The sequence below is a fragment of the Olea europaea genome, unplaced genomic scaffold, assembly GCF_002742605.1.
Source record: "Olea europaea var. sylvestris unplaced genomic scaffold, O_europaea_v1 scaffold1632, whole genome shotgun sequence".
NCBI classification, from domain to species: domain Eukaryota; kingdom Viridiplantae; phylum Streptophyta; class Magnoliopsida; order Lamiales; family Oleaceae; genus Olea; species Olea europaea.
This window is the reverse complement of record NW_019233965.1, coordinates 91,663-106,361: the sequence shown is the minus strand read 5'-3', so window position 1 is coordinate 106,361 and position 14,699 is coordinate 91,663. Positions and strand designations below refer to the sequence as shown.

Genomic DNA, 14,699 nt, shown 5'->3' with positions numbered 1-14,699 from the left:
TAACTATTAATTCTCACATGCATGAATGGATATTAGATTCTGGTGCCTCTTTTCATGTGACGTCTGAAAAGAACTGGTTTGAAAACTTGCAAGAATCTAATGATGGGCAAGTAGTTCTGTGTGATAACTTTGCCTATACAATTGCTGGAATTGGAGATATAAAGATAAAATTTAACACGGGCTTTGTGTACATGTTAAAGGAAGTTAGATACATTCCTGAATTATCTAGAAATTTGATTTCAGTAGGAAGACTTGAGAAAGACAACTTCACCGGTAAAATTGGAAACGGTATGTTTAAAATGATGAAGGGTGCGTTAATCTCTATTAAGGGAATCAAGAAAAACGATATTTACATCACTACTGGGGAAGTAATTAGAGGATTAAACTCCTCTATTTCTTCCGCCAAAATCGATCACACACATACGTGGCATAGTAGGCTTGCACACGTAGGCATTAAGGGACTTAAGCTACTTAATGAAAAATGTACATTTGGTAATGACTGTGTGTCTGACCTTCTGTGATCACTGTGTGCTCGGAAAGCACCATAGAGTGTCGTTCTCCACTAGTACGCATAATGCTAAAAGTATGCTTGAATATATGCATTCTGATCTGTGGGGTCCTGCTAGTAATCCCACATCGGATGGGAATAGGTATTTCCTATCTATCATAGATGACTACACCAGGAAAGTGTGGGTCTATCTATTGAAAGACAAAATTGAAACCTTCCATAACTTTAACAATTGGAAGAAACAAATGGAAAGCCAAACTAGCAAGAGGATCAAATTTTTAAGGACAGATAACGACCTAGAATTCTATAATGCTGAATTCGATAGGAAGTGTAAAGAAAGTGGAATAACAAGGCACAAAACGGTTGCCTAGACTCCCCAGCAAAACGGGGTAGCAGAAAGAATGAATAGGACCATACTAGATAAAGTGTGCTGCATGATGTTAAGTTCTGAGGTTCCTAAGTCATTTTGGGGTGAAGCCGAAAGGGGACTTCTCTATCTGGCAACAAAAGATGAGAGGCATATTAGTCCAACAAAAGGTGTCAAAAGTTATCGAAGGCAATTTTGCACCTGACATCTCAAAAGAACAAAAGGAGGAAGCCGATGAGCTTGCCTATACCTCAATAATATTACACTTGTCTGACGCTGTCTCAAGAAAAGTGGGAAAACTAAAAACCACCAAAGAACTTTGGAAAAGTCTAGAAGACTTATACTTGCTTAAATCTATACCGAATAAACTCTACCTACTCGAACGATTCTTCAGTAAAATTGGGTGACTACTCAATGCTTAAAGCTTTTGGCTGTGCTGCCTTCTCTCATCAAAGTGAGGGAAAATTAGAACCTAGAGCTAGGAAGTGTGTCTTTCTAGGATATCCCGAAGGGGTTAAGGGCTATAGGTTATGAGATAGAAGCCAAAAAGGAGTTAAGATTTTAAGATGGATCCTTCAAAGGATCTCGATGACAATTTAGATGTATTTAACAAATTGGTGCAAGATATTGTCAATTGTGACGAAGTCGTGTCTGATACCTATAAGGCTATAATCTTGCTCAATTCAATCCCAGACTCTTATAAAGAAGTTAAGAATGTCATTAAGTATGGTAGGGACATGTTAACACCTGAAATTATCGTAGATTCTCTTAGGAGTAAAGAGATGGAAATGAGGGTTGAAAAACAGGATAGGAGTAGTAGTGATAGAAGAGCATCCTGAAGAAGAAAATCCACTAGCTAACTATAACTTAGCTAGAGATAGAGAGAGAAGACAAACGAGAGAACCTAGGAGATTCGGATATGAATCTGAATTGGATTTTGCATACGCTAGTTATGAAGAACTAGTTGATAGGGAGCCGAAAACTTTTGAAGAGGCTATGAATAGTGGTCAATCTAAGGAGTGGCTTAAGGCTATGAAAGAAGAGATGAGTTCTCTAGAAAAGAATCAAACTTGGGAGTTAGTAGCGAGACCTAAGAATAAATCAATCATTGATTGCAAGTGGGTCTGTAAGGTTAAGGAAGGTACTAGTAGTTCAGAATCCTTAAGATTTAAGGCTAGGTTAGTAGCGAAGGGTTACATACAGAAATAAGGTGTTGATTATAACGAGATTTTCTAACCAGTTATCAAGTACACTACTATTAGGGTCATGCTCGCATTAGTTGCGCTCTTTGACTAGGAACTTGAATAACTCGATGTAAAAACCACTTTTTTACATGGAGAGTTTGATGAACAAATCTTTATGAATCAACCAAAAGGTTTAAAGACAAGTTAAAACCTGATTATGTGTGTTTTCTGAAGAGATCCCTATACGGTCTAAAGCAATCACCTAGACAGTGGTACAAGAGGTTTGATTCCTTTGTACTCACTATAAGATTTCAAAGAAGTAAATTCGATCACTGCCTATACTTTCAACACAACGAGACTGATAACAATTATTTATTCTTGTTGCTCTATGTGGACGACATGCTTTTAGTTGGATCATCTCCTAAGTGGATAAACAATATAAAAGCAGACCTTAGTGGAGAATTTGACATGAAAGACCTAAGAAAGGCTAAAAGGATTCTAGGCATGGAAATAGAACGAAATAGGTCAAATTCCATCGTATTCTTGCATCAGTCTCCATACATATCAAAGGTGTTGAAAATGTTTAATATGAGTGACTGCAAACCTGTCACGTTGCCTTTTGCAAACCATTTTGTTCTATCTAAAGAACAATCTCCCTGCAATGAACGTGAAGTGGAATACATGAGTAAAATTCCATACTCAAATGTGATTGGTTCCATAATGTATTTGATGGTTTGCACTAGACCGGACTTAGGATTCACTGTTAGTACTCTCAGTAGGTGCATGCCTAATCCAGGTCCTGAACATTGGGAAGCATTAAAGTGGCTTTTAAGATATTTGAAGGGTACAAGTGACGTAGGTCTAAAATTTAGTGTTAATAAGGAAGGCGTGAAATTAAAGGGTTTTGTAGATGCTGACTATGCAGGAGATAGGGATGGTAGGAAATCAACTTCCTCTTACGTATTCACCTTATCAAATTCGTGTGTTAGTTGGAAATCACAGTTACAACACATAGTTGCACTATCCACTACAGAGTCAGAATATATTGCCACCACTGAAGCAATTAAAGAGACTCTATGGGTTAGAGTTCTACTTCATGAACTAAGTGTCTTGAATGAGTATGTGGTTGTGTATTCTGATAGTCAGTCATCCATACATCTGTGTAAGAATCCTGTTTTTCACAAACGCACTAAACATATCGATGTTAGGCTACACTTCATTAAGGATATAATATCACAAGAAGTAGTAAGACTTGAAAAAATTCACACACAATATAATCCTTCGGATATGGACACGAAAGTGCTGCCACTAGTAAAGTTTAGAAGTTGCAAGGAGCTTCTAAACATCGGTACAGGTAAATAATTTCCAATTTTATCGATTTTCTGTTAGAGGTGTCATTAATGGAAAACGTTTTTTCTTTGCAGGTCATTTGATACCAAGGTAGAAGTTGTTAGACATCATGTTGTCAAACGACCTCCCTGACGATGATGTAAACCAGTTTTATCAGTCGACATGAATGACTGAACGATAAATCAACACCGAATAATGGGATGACCCGACTTAACATTGTTTTACCTATTGGATGGCTAATAAACCTTTGTGGCTTGTTGGTGTGCTATTGGGCCATAACCCTAGTCGAGCCCACTTACCATATGTATAACTTACCTTATTGTTTGTCATTGGTTTACTATATATATTGGTAACTTTTGTAGCCTTCCTTGGTCCCCTTTTTGTGAAAGAACCTGAGAGAGAGAGAGGTCGTGTCTTCTTCTTCTTCGTGCATTCTACTCCTTGATCTTGTCTACCTCTTGCTTGTGTCTTTGTGACCCTTACCTGTGTGGTATTCATTTTTTGTGAGTGAGCAAACAACAAGCAGAAGGAAGAAAAGCAACCATAGGTAGAACTCGTGAGGTCGGCGACGGGGACCTTCGATTTTGGTGTTGATTCGGTGTTTTAAAGGTTAACTGAGCCTAGAAATCATCTTGAGCAGTTTAAGGAAGATCCTAACACATCCCACTCACATGGGTGGGGGACCCATGTAAAAGAAAGAATATTTTATTCGAATGGGTCACTCGCCCATATGAGTGGGGTGTACGCCATTAGGTACACCCCAATGTACCACTAGCAAAACCGATCAATAATTCAATAATTCTCTTCAAATGTTATTTTGTAACCAGCAATAAATAAATCATCAACTTAGTACTAGCTCATACTTGTGAAAGACGAATAGTGGTTGAGTCATTCTTTGAACGGACAGATACATCGTTCCCATGTCATCTTGATCTCCTTCTTCTAGACCCTTCATCCTTGTATAGATTGTCTCCCGATGAATCAATTTGTAAATAGCTGAGTGATAGCCTCCTGTTTCAGTGAGAGAAATGAAACAGGATGTTAGTCCTACAAGATCTCCAAATTGGGACGCAACAGAAATTAATTTTCAAACAATTTATCATGAAACTACTTTATCTGAGTACATACATTCCTTCTCGGCAGAGGCTGTAAACCTAAACACACTGCCACTTGATTATAGATATTCAATTACCATCCGAGGAAGACCACATTGACACATCTACTGTCTTAATCAGGAAATAGACGGAAATGAAATTTTTTAAACATTAACTAACCATCACTACTGCAGTTTCATGCTGCAACCTTTAGAAATATCTGAATTTTGAAGATATACGAAGTATGAACTTCTTATGTTTATTAGTAGAAGAACTTGGGCCACACACACTGAAACTTCAAACTTTTTGCCTAGCATAACTATTATGAAAGGTATGCTTTCAAGCATCTTTACTTTATAGTAAAGACTAAAGAGAATAGTGAAATGTAAACATGAAATTATAGGAAGATCTGCCCAAACAAGGTGATAGACATGTGGATTCTTTATCATAACCTATCTTTCCCCAGTAAGAGGGGGTGTTCAAATTTTGATCGATTTCATCTAAGCCTACCGTAAATTTAAGTTCATATACCACTAAAAGATGACAAATGCTACCTATTCATGTTGGTGCCTTTCTCATCGAGAAGAGGGAATAGCTCTGTCTTCATAGAAAGTGCCATGTCAAGGGAACTGGGCACATAGAGAAGTTACCAACTCAGTTTTCCCATGAATCTTGAAATATCTACACAAAACAATAAAGAAGTTAGTCCATAATATAACACTCCACAGAGCTCTTTGTGGATGATTAATTAATCAGCGGGTACATAACTTCCAGGTCAGAAAAATTGAATTGTAACATATGTTCTCTAATAAGCATAATTCATTTTGCATCATTAAAGCCCATTTTGAGCTTATAAAAGTTTAAGATGGTACCTAGTTGCACTAAAGAGACAAACATATAATAAAGGAAAAGTCAATTTCACGGATAACCAGAAGTATTGACGAATTGGACAAACAACACCATTTTTCAACTTTTCACAGGATCAAATATACTTTTATAAGGATTTCCACCAAACACCACAATATTGAACTTTAAAAAAAAAAAGAAAAAAAAACGTTGAAAGTAAACAACAACAAGACGACAAACCAAGATCAGACAATGATAAGTTAGTTAAAGATAGCTGTACATATATCAATCAAGGCCCTATATCCATTTTCTTCCATATAAGACACGGTTGAAGCAAAATAGAGATCCACAACAAACGTGAGTAGCAAGAGAATGTACATTTTGGAGTTTGAAACCACCTCTATTCTCTAAAACGACATTTTGTAGGACATTATCTAGCAAAGAAACTACAGAATAAAAGTGATAGCTTCAGTACCTGATCAATCCAACCTCCAGCTCATCAGGATTGGTAACAGATGCTGATAGACAAGTTGAAGTTCCCTGGGGCAATACATAACCTACATGATTATAAAAGTAATTAATTGGATGAAGCAAATAAATGGGGTAGAAAATTATAGAATTGGAGAACTTACAATCTCTTCCCACACTGTACCCCTAGATATGTCACTCAAGTAATGTACTTCATCCAAAACGATCACATCCACGTGTGAGAGCCACGTTTCAGAAAAAGTGACTCCAACTCTGCACCACAACATTCATGATTTAAAATTGGAAAATGACATAAAATCTCTGTTTTTGTAAAAACATAATACTCTGTAGAAAAAACAGACGACAACCAAGTATCAAATGACTAGAGAAAAATAGGACACCACCATGTAAAATTTCTATTTGCATAAAACACTAACATGAGATCCGGGATTTGGGATTCAAATGGAAGACAGTGTCGATATTGAAAATTTATTTTGGATAGGTCATTCTTGCAGAGAAAGTGTGCACTTTTCAATATAATCTATTGGCACTTCAAAGGCAGGTGATAAGGGAATCCTTAAAATCAGGTTCTGAAAATTCTTAACAAATAGAATCTATTCTAGATGGGAATGTTAACTATACTAGAAGGATTCTGGTTGCAAAAGTGAAAGAGGCTATGAGGAGGATGAAGATGAGGACTGAAAGTGGTTTGGATGAAATTCATATAGAAGTATGGAAGTGTCAGAGCGAGGTGGGTAATTAGTGTCAACAGATCTATTAAAAAAAAGGTTAAACCCTAACCTTAAGGGTCCCCTACCACCCCTGCCCTAGAGTATCGTGAGGGAGGTAAATCGCAGATTATGCCTTCAAGGGTACAGGGTGGAAGGCTGCTTGTACACTTGCACTTACTCAAAAGCCAAATCCATATTTCAGTATTCGAACCCTTGACGCAGCAACCTCAAGCAAAGCTGGATTTTTCCACCCTCCCCTTTTACTACTTGGAGATGTGCCCTGAGGGCATATAGAAGTATGGAAGTGTTATTAGATAATATCTTATATAGTCAAAGATGTATCATGAATAAATGAAAAGTGTCATGGTGTCTAAAACATGTGATAGCAATGAGATTTTTTACATTAGAGGAGAGTAACAATTGATAAGAATTTAAACGAACCATATCAATTTAAATGAACAAAGATAAAGGAAACATGAGCTTTCATACCCAATTCTTGATTTAAAAGTAAGTACATAAAGAGACCAAAGCCTAGCTCAAGTAGTAAGAGCTAAGCTCTACCAGGTCATTGACCTGGGTCCGAGTCTTCTTTGGAGGGATAAGGGTGAATTTTTTTATAAAAAAGTAAGTCAATATGCAAAAACTCTGTTGTCATAATTAAAACCTGAGCATCTTTGTTTTACTGCAGAATCTCCAGTAAGAAGTCCAACATTACTGTTACCAAATGTCTCTCTGTAAATGGCTGATAAGTGGCAAATTCAGTAAGATGACAACTAAATCAAACTGCAGTTCATAGAAATTTTTATCAGAAATAACTTATAAAAACTTAAGATTCCAAACCAGAAGTCACGGAGTTTCTTGGTGCAGAAACTACAACTGAGGAAACTCTCAAGAATGCTTGAATTGCTGATCCCTATAGACTAGCAAGGAAATAGACTACATAATTTCAATTGTTCACGTAGATTGCTATGAAGAAAGTTATGCATTTTTAAAGACAATGGGAGCCTGTCAACAATTGTGATTTTGCAGTAAAAACTTGGATGGCATAATTGTAGTACTATCATGCTAATACTGCTAAATAAAGTATAACAATGGAATTTTATACAGTGTACTTGTTCTAAGAGAATGAGTACTTCTTTAAGCATGCCAACAGATTCATCGATCCATTGTTCGCTATGTGTTGCCAATTGTTGGAAAATACGGCTCATGGGTCGCCAATGTGGATGACCCGACCCGCACGATTTTAAAAGTGGATAGGAGAGAATTTTTTAATGGAATTCAAATTCATAATTTCTGTAACTCTCTACAACTTCCAAATAACTCCTTGCAACCTCTTAATTGAAGTTATGGAACAAGAGGAGAAGAAAATAATGAACAATCGTATGAAAAATGACTCAAAAATAGAAAAGTGCCTAGAACCACATATTGTTGGAAAAATTGGATTTTAATTAGTTGGTTTGACCAACTTTTGACCAATTAATTTAGTGGGTCCCGTTAATCGGATATAAGATTTCTTTAGCCGAATGTGTTCTACTCCATGAGTAGATTAATATGGTATATTTATTTTCTCAAAACCAATTTAAGGTGAATGAGAAATTAAGGTCAAAAGATGCCCACTTGATGTTGAAATAAAATAGGTGAGAAATTGGAAAATACCAATCCCACATAGGAAAATTAGAAGCATATAAACCACCTTATATAGCTCAAGTTTGGGACTTGGGTTTGGGCTCCAAGGGGTACTAATAGTCTTTGAGGGAGAGAGAACCTACATGCTAGTAGGTTAAGCCCACACGCGCCACCGTCGCTGTCCGACCAGCCGGCCGGATCGTGGGCTTGGGCTTGGACCAAACTGATATATATTTTTTTGGTAAAATAACATTTGAATTATATTATTTTATTATTATTTAATAATAATAATAATAATATATTTTATGCTATTCTTTTTTCTTCCCGAATTTTCTGTGTGTGACACGTGGTGCTTCTAAAATTTGACGGTTGAATGTCTAATCGGTTGTGGCGGTTGACTGTCGAAACTGTTTGTATTTTTTGGACACAACTTTTAGGTGGTTGTGTCTATTGGGACACAACCTTTCAACATCTATATATAGGCCCCCATACCTCGGTTTTAATTCATTCAAAAAATCAGAATTGATTTTTTACTCTCCCAAAATTATCCCGTTGTCCCTGCATCATTTCTGATTTATAATTCAGTCCTCGAAAATTATTTTTCGTGCATTTTAGTCATCTAGTTTGTGTGGAGAGATCTAAACTTTATGGGTTCGTCGGGGTCTTGTAATTTGGAGTACTACTATTACAATATGAGGTCGTTGTATCTTGAGAAACGAGTGCTGCAATACTATCAGTACTAGTGCGGGGCATTATCGTTTTAAGGAGAAAGAGTCGAACTCTTGCCTCGACTATTCAAAATCATTCAAATGTCGTTACTCTGCCCAAATATATATTCACGGTGACACTATTATTTGCCAATATCCCTCAACACATATATGGCATGAAAATTCACAGAATTATGCATCTAGATTGTGGATTATAATCCCTTGCCATTATGATCCGGATTGAGGCCATTGGAGAACAAGAAAATGCATATTTCAAAGTTTAAAAAGTAAGGTGATTCAACCATTGAAAAGATCTTGAAATTCGTCATTTTAAATAAGGATCCTGGACCCGAAATTTTTATTAAAGATATTACGTATTATTATATTGGTATCAGAGCCTTAAAGTTGAATTCCTTGTAATATTCCATGCTTAAATATGTCATTTTGAATTTTGTACGTAAAGTTTTCAAACCTTATGTGATTTTTATGGAATTTTTTGATAATTTACTGCCTTTTACTCATTGATAATTATACAGTAAAATTAGTATGGTTAGAAATGTATTTCAATGACCTTTCCAACTATATAAAGAACTTAAAATTTGGACTTAAAACGAAGAAATTATGAGGTTTTGAAATTTGAACGAGAATCTAATAGGGTGTGTTCTCTTTGCCGTTTTCGAGCTGTTTTCTGTTTTCGATTTTTCAAAACAGTGAAAACGTGTTCTCTTTCTCGTTTTCGAAAACAAATTTTTGTAAACAAAAAAAAAATTTATGAAGAAAACACAAAACGACATTTTTGTTGTTTTGGGCGCTTTTAGTACAAAATTCGAAAAAATTGAAAACACGGGAAATGCTTCCAAAATGGCAAAAAGAATGCATTTTCAGCAATTCCAAAATAGGCACTCAAAATACAAAACCAAAAATGAATTCAAAACTCAAAAACAAAATTGAAACATGAAGAGAACAATCCCTAATATTTTGTATGAAAATTGGTAAAATTTGAAATTTCATTTCATTATTACTTCCCCTACACTTCATTTTATGCTTTCCATTTGGTATGGTTGGATAGATCTTCTCGAGACCTTTCTAATGGTATAAAATTATTAATTTTAGCTTGGAAATGAAGAAGTTTTGCCTTTCTGAAATTTAGATAAGAATTTGATTTTTTGTACGAAAATTGGTAAAATCTGAAATTTCATCACATAATAACTTCTTCTACGCTATGTTACATGATTCGTAATGGTTAAATAGATTTTCTCGAGACCTTTTCAATATTATAAAGATCACTAATTTTCGGTCTTAAAATGAAGAAGTTATGACCTCTCGAAATTGATCAAAAAATTGGAAATTTTGTATGTTTTTTTTTTTTTTGCCATTTTCACTCTTGGACATATATATGTTGAAGTCTCAAAAGCGGCCATAAAAATTGATTTTTTAAAATTTGATCATACAGATGAATTCAAAATATCGAAATCCATGAGGATGACTAATCGAAAAAAATAATTTCAAGGACGACATAGTGGCGCTGCCTCAACCCCCAATTTTTTGTTAATTTAAAAAATAATTGCAGATTAATCCCGCACGTGAGAGAGCATGCAGGACTAGATTTCAATTCTAAAAATCATAAATTAGTCCCTAAATTATTCTTGATTTTTCAATATAATTAAATTATTTTTTGGATATTTTTTTATATTTAATTATTAAAATAAATTTGTAAAAAGCGCTAACAATATTTTTTTTAACCTGATTAAATTCTGATTTTTATTTTATAAAATCAAGAATATTTATTAAGTGATAAATTGCTAGTAGGAGTTATATATTTTTTTGAAGTGCTCTCATTTTTTTTAAAATGAAAAATGCTCCGAAGGTATTTAAAATACTACATTTTATATACATTCATGAGTTATGTGGGTCTTTGATTAGATTATGTGATCCATTATAACTTGTTGCCAAATTTTGTGTTTCACCAAATATTATTGAACTTATGCCCACTAATAGCATCCTTAGAGGGACACTTTCCATTTGTCGGGATTGTGTTACAATAGATATTAAAGAGATGTTGAGAATCTATATAATAAAACTTAAATAATGTGAGTTCTATTATTTGATTATAATTGGAATTATTTTATGGAAGAATTAATTTGTAATATCATGATATATGTCATAATTGGATATCTTTATACTTTTACTGTATATTATGGAATTACCTATTGAATTCTATAATATCTATTAATTCGTGAATTGTGATGAATGGTAAGATCAATAGAATTAGTGAAATTATTATTATTATTATTATTTTGATAACTCAAGGGTCCAAATTTTGCCTGACTAATACTGAGGAGTGGCGGTCTTCCCATCTTGTTTGCTACCCAGGTAAATCCGGATCCAGACACAACTTATATACACTTGGGGCAGACATTTGGGATGCGATTCTCCTCCCTGTAGACCTCATTTTATGATGTGAGGAAAGGACCCCCGAAGGGACGACAAAGCGCATCATAACTTTGCCTCCATAGGACAATTGCCTTCGAACATAAATGTTGTCTTTCAGCTGCCGCGGGGATTCGAATTTCCGATGCTCCGTGTGGAACCCTCCTGCTTTACTACTGCGCCATGCCTATGGGGGCGAAATTAATGAAATTCTTACTTAGACTTTTGATTGTTAGTTGATTAATAGTTTGTTGATTAGAAGATTTAGAGAAAAACTCACGTAGAACTATTTAATTCACCAACTGAGTAAGAGTTCTCAAACTAGAAGAATTAATGTAATTCTTTTTTAGAACTCATGGAATTTTGGGTTATGAAATTAAGTCTATGACAATGAAACAATAAGATTGCAGCGATGATTGGAAACATAGTGAATTTTCGACTCTGTGCCTAACATTGAACTATCGTATACGTTAATTTGCTTTAATGCAAAATGGTATATGTGCATAGGGCATTGATTGAGAATAAAATGTCTCTAAAATCTGATAGATCGTTGACTTTAATAAAGGCGATAAGCTAAATGCGATAACATTGGCATAATAAGATTTTGATTGTACTAAAAAACATGATGCTTTAGAGAGCATCAGTTACATAATAGTAGACCTAAAGCAGGTCATACTACTCTACAGAATAATGATAAGAATTGTGTTAAGTACGGAAAAAGATATATTCGAGTGCTTAAGCATTTGAATTGTTTTTTGTTATAGACGATCTTTTTTCGAATGTGACTTAATTGAGATGGTTAACATAGTATTGACATTTTTGGTGGTCATATTTTTTAGATTAGTAGTAAGCTCAAACTAGCCTCTTTTCAATAGATGAAATCTTTGATATGAAGCATCAATTTTCTCTATTGACACTATCCGCTATGTGAATTGAAAGACATGTGACTTAATGTTGCTAAGTTTCAAGAACATACTTATATAGCAATGTTCTAGTTTGCATAAGACTTCGGATTTTGAGTATTAAATGAGCTAGAACAAATGAAGGATAGATGATGAGATTGGAAATGAACTAAGAAGAACATGTCAGATAGAAGTATATGAAAGTGGTTTTGGTAGAGGGCCAATATTATAAAGTTTCAATTGTTTCAACCATATGGTTTAAATCTCTTAGCTTGAAAGTAGTTAAGCTAAAGAATATTGCACTTGAATATGTTCCTCTTACTGTTTATGTGTCAACACGACATATATTGGACCTTATCTTGTGTAGCTAATGAATTCAAGAGTAAGAAACTCACTTTATATGAGATCAAGAGGTGTCTTTAGTCTATTGTCTTGTCCTGGACGTGATATAAAATAGATATATATAAATAATGAAGATGAAGTGGAGGTTAATGTGATTGATACTGCAACTTAGTATTTTAGAATGGACAAACTCCACTAAATTTGATCTCAGTTGTTGTTCTTTTAAGAGTGGTCTCTTACTTGAACTTATACATGGTAAATCCACTTGAATTTCTTTGCGGGTTATGATTAGGAGAGATATAGATGAAACTTCATTTTTCGTTATATTTATAGATGGATTCAAGCATTTCAGTTGTGCGTCAAATTTTCTTAAGTTGAAAATAGTGTAATGATTTAGACTTTTCTGAAGTAAGTAGAAAATCATATCATGAAGACTTTGAGAACTGTTTGAGAGAATGAATCTCTATCACGAGAGTTTAGTGGCCTGAATAATGAAAGCGAAATTCTTATTGGATTGACTGTTCCTAAATGACCAATAATTAAAAGATATATTGGAAAGAAAGAATGATATATTAATGAATGTGATGTCCAGAAATATATTTGTTGGTATTATCGAATCTCTAGAATTGCGTAAAATATAATATTTAGTATATCATAAAATTCTTAATTGAAATTTTTTGTATGCCCATAGATGAACAAGTTTGAGTTTATGTGTAATCTAATATTAAGATTATGAGAAAATGATTTGCATGCACATATAAAGTATATCAAATAGGTTGAGATTGGTTCACTCACACGAACAATAGCCTTAGACATTTTAGGGTGTGCTAAGATGAGACAAAGTGATCATGTTGTATTCATGATCCAGTTGCTTTGATGAGATATCAAGATGAGACTAAATTATGCGCACGAAATGAAACTATACTTAAACTAAACTTATATTGTAATAGTTGCTGTTCTACAACAGTAAATGATCATGCATAGACACGTCTTAATACCTGATGTTACCAAAAAATGAAAATTAACCTAAAATTTATCGATCACAAAGATGCAAATAGACGATAGCTCCACAATATTAATGATCTCCTCGCCAGATTCTCGTACTTCATTTTGTAGCCTCTCAACCCTCTGCCACTTGTATTCCTCAAGTTTCATCTTATTATCATTAATCTCATTAGCATTACTTCTCTCCACCGCAACTTCCTCATACTCTTTTTCTTCTTCACTCTCTATGCCTAATTTACCAGAAACGATGTCGCACTCTTTAGCCACCACGTCATCGTCGTCTTCCTCATTCTCATCGGTTTCCACTTCATTTCCTTCTTTGAAGAGTTGAGAATGTGATTTGATTGGAAAAATTAGCTTGGGGTATTTGTAGGAAGTCTTGAATTGAAAGCGAGGAATTTGAGGGGTTGGTAGAGGAGTAAAGGTTTGATTAGAATAAATGAGGAAGATTTGTGATTGTATATTGTGAATAGACGATGTAGTCATGGCGCGAGAGGCATGTGTTCTTCTCTTCAAAGAGATTAATCGCATGAAGATAAATTAGGATATACGCAGATGTGGACCTCAATGATCCAGGCTTATCTGGGCAATGTTCTTTTCTAAATAGCCTTCTCCTTAATAATAGTGATAGTAGTAATAATAAATTCTGAATTTTAGATTTTTTTTATTGTAAATTTTTTTTTCTTTTTTGACACTGGAGTAACTTATTAGTTCTTAAATGTACATTTATTAAGGAGTTGGGATCGCATTGTATATTTTTTTTCAAATCTTTGAGACCTTCATTTAAGAATTTCTTCATTTTTATTAATTAAATGTTAAAAAATTATTTTGCCCTTTTTAAAGATGGTCACATGCTTGACTTTTGGGGGACTGAAGATTTTTGTACGAAAATCATCCAAAGATCTTTCTCTAGAACATTTTTGAAATGTTCGAAATGTTTTTATTATGATTTGAAGATTTGGAACATATTTGTACTTTGCATTACATTGTATGAATAAGTTGCTTTCTAAATACACACAAGCAAGAGAATAATAGACTGAATAAAATAAGGAGTCCATTTTTTTATCAATCATATATATATCTATTCACTTTAAGAAAACTATATATTACATTTTTAATCTTATGTAAATTTAGAAAAG

At 34.2% G+C, this 14,699-nt stretch overlaps 1 pseudogene; it reads right to left on the bottom strand.

Moving 5' to 3' along the window:
• The window catches only part of LOC111377290, a 19,341-nt pseudogene extending 5,280 nt beyond the window's left edge, over positions 1 to 14,061 (bottom strand).
• Between the last annotated feature and the right edge of the window lie 638 nt (positions 14,062 to 14,699).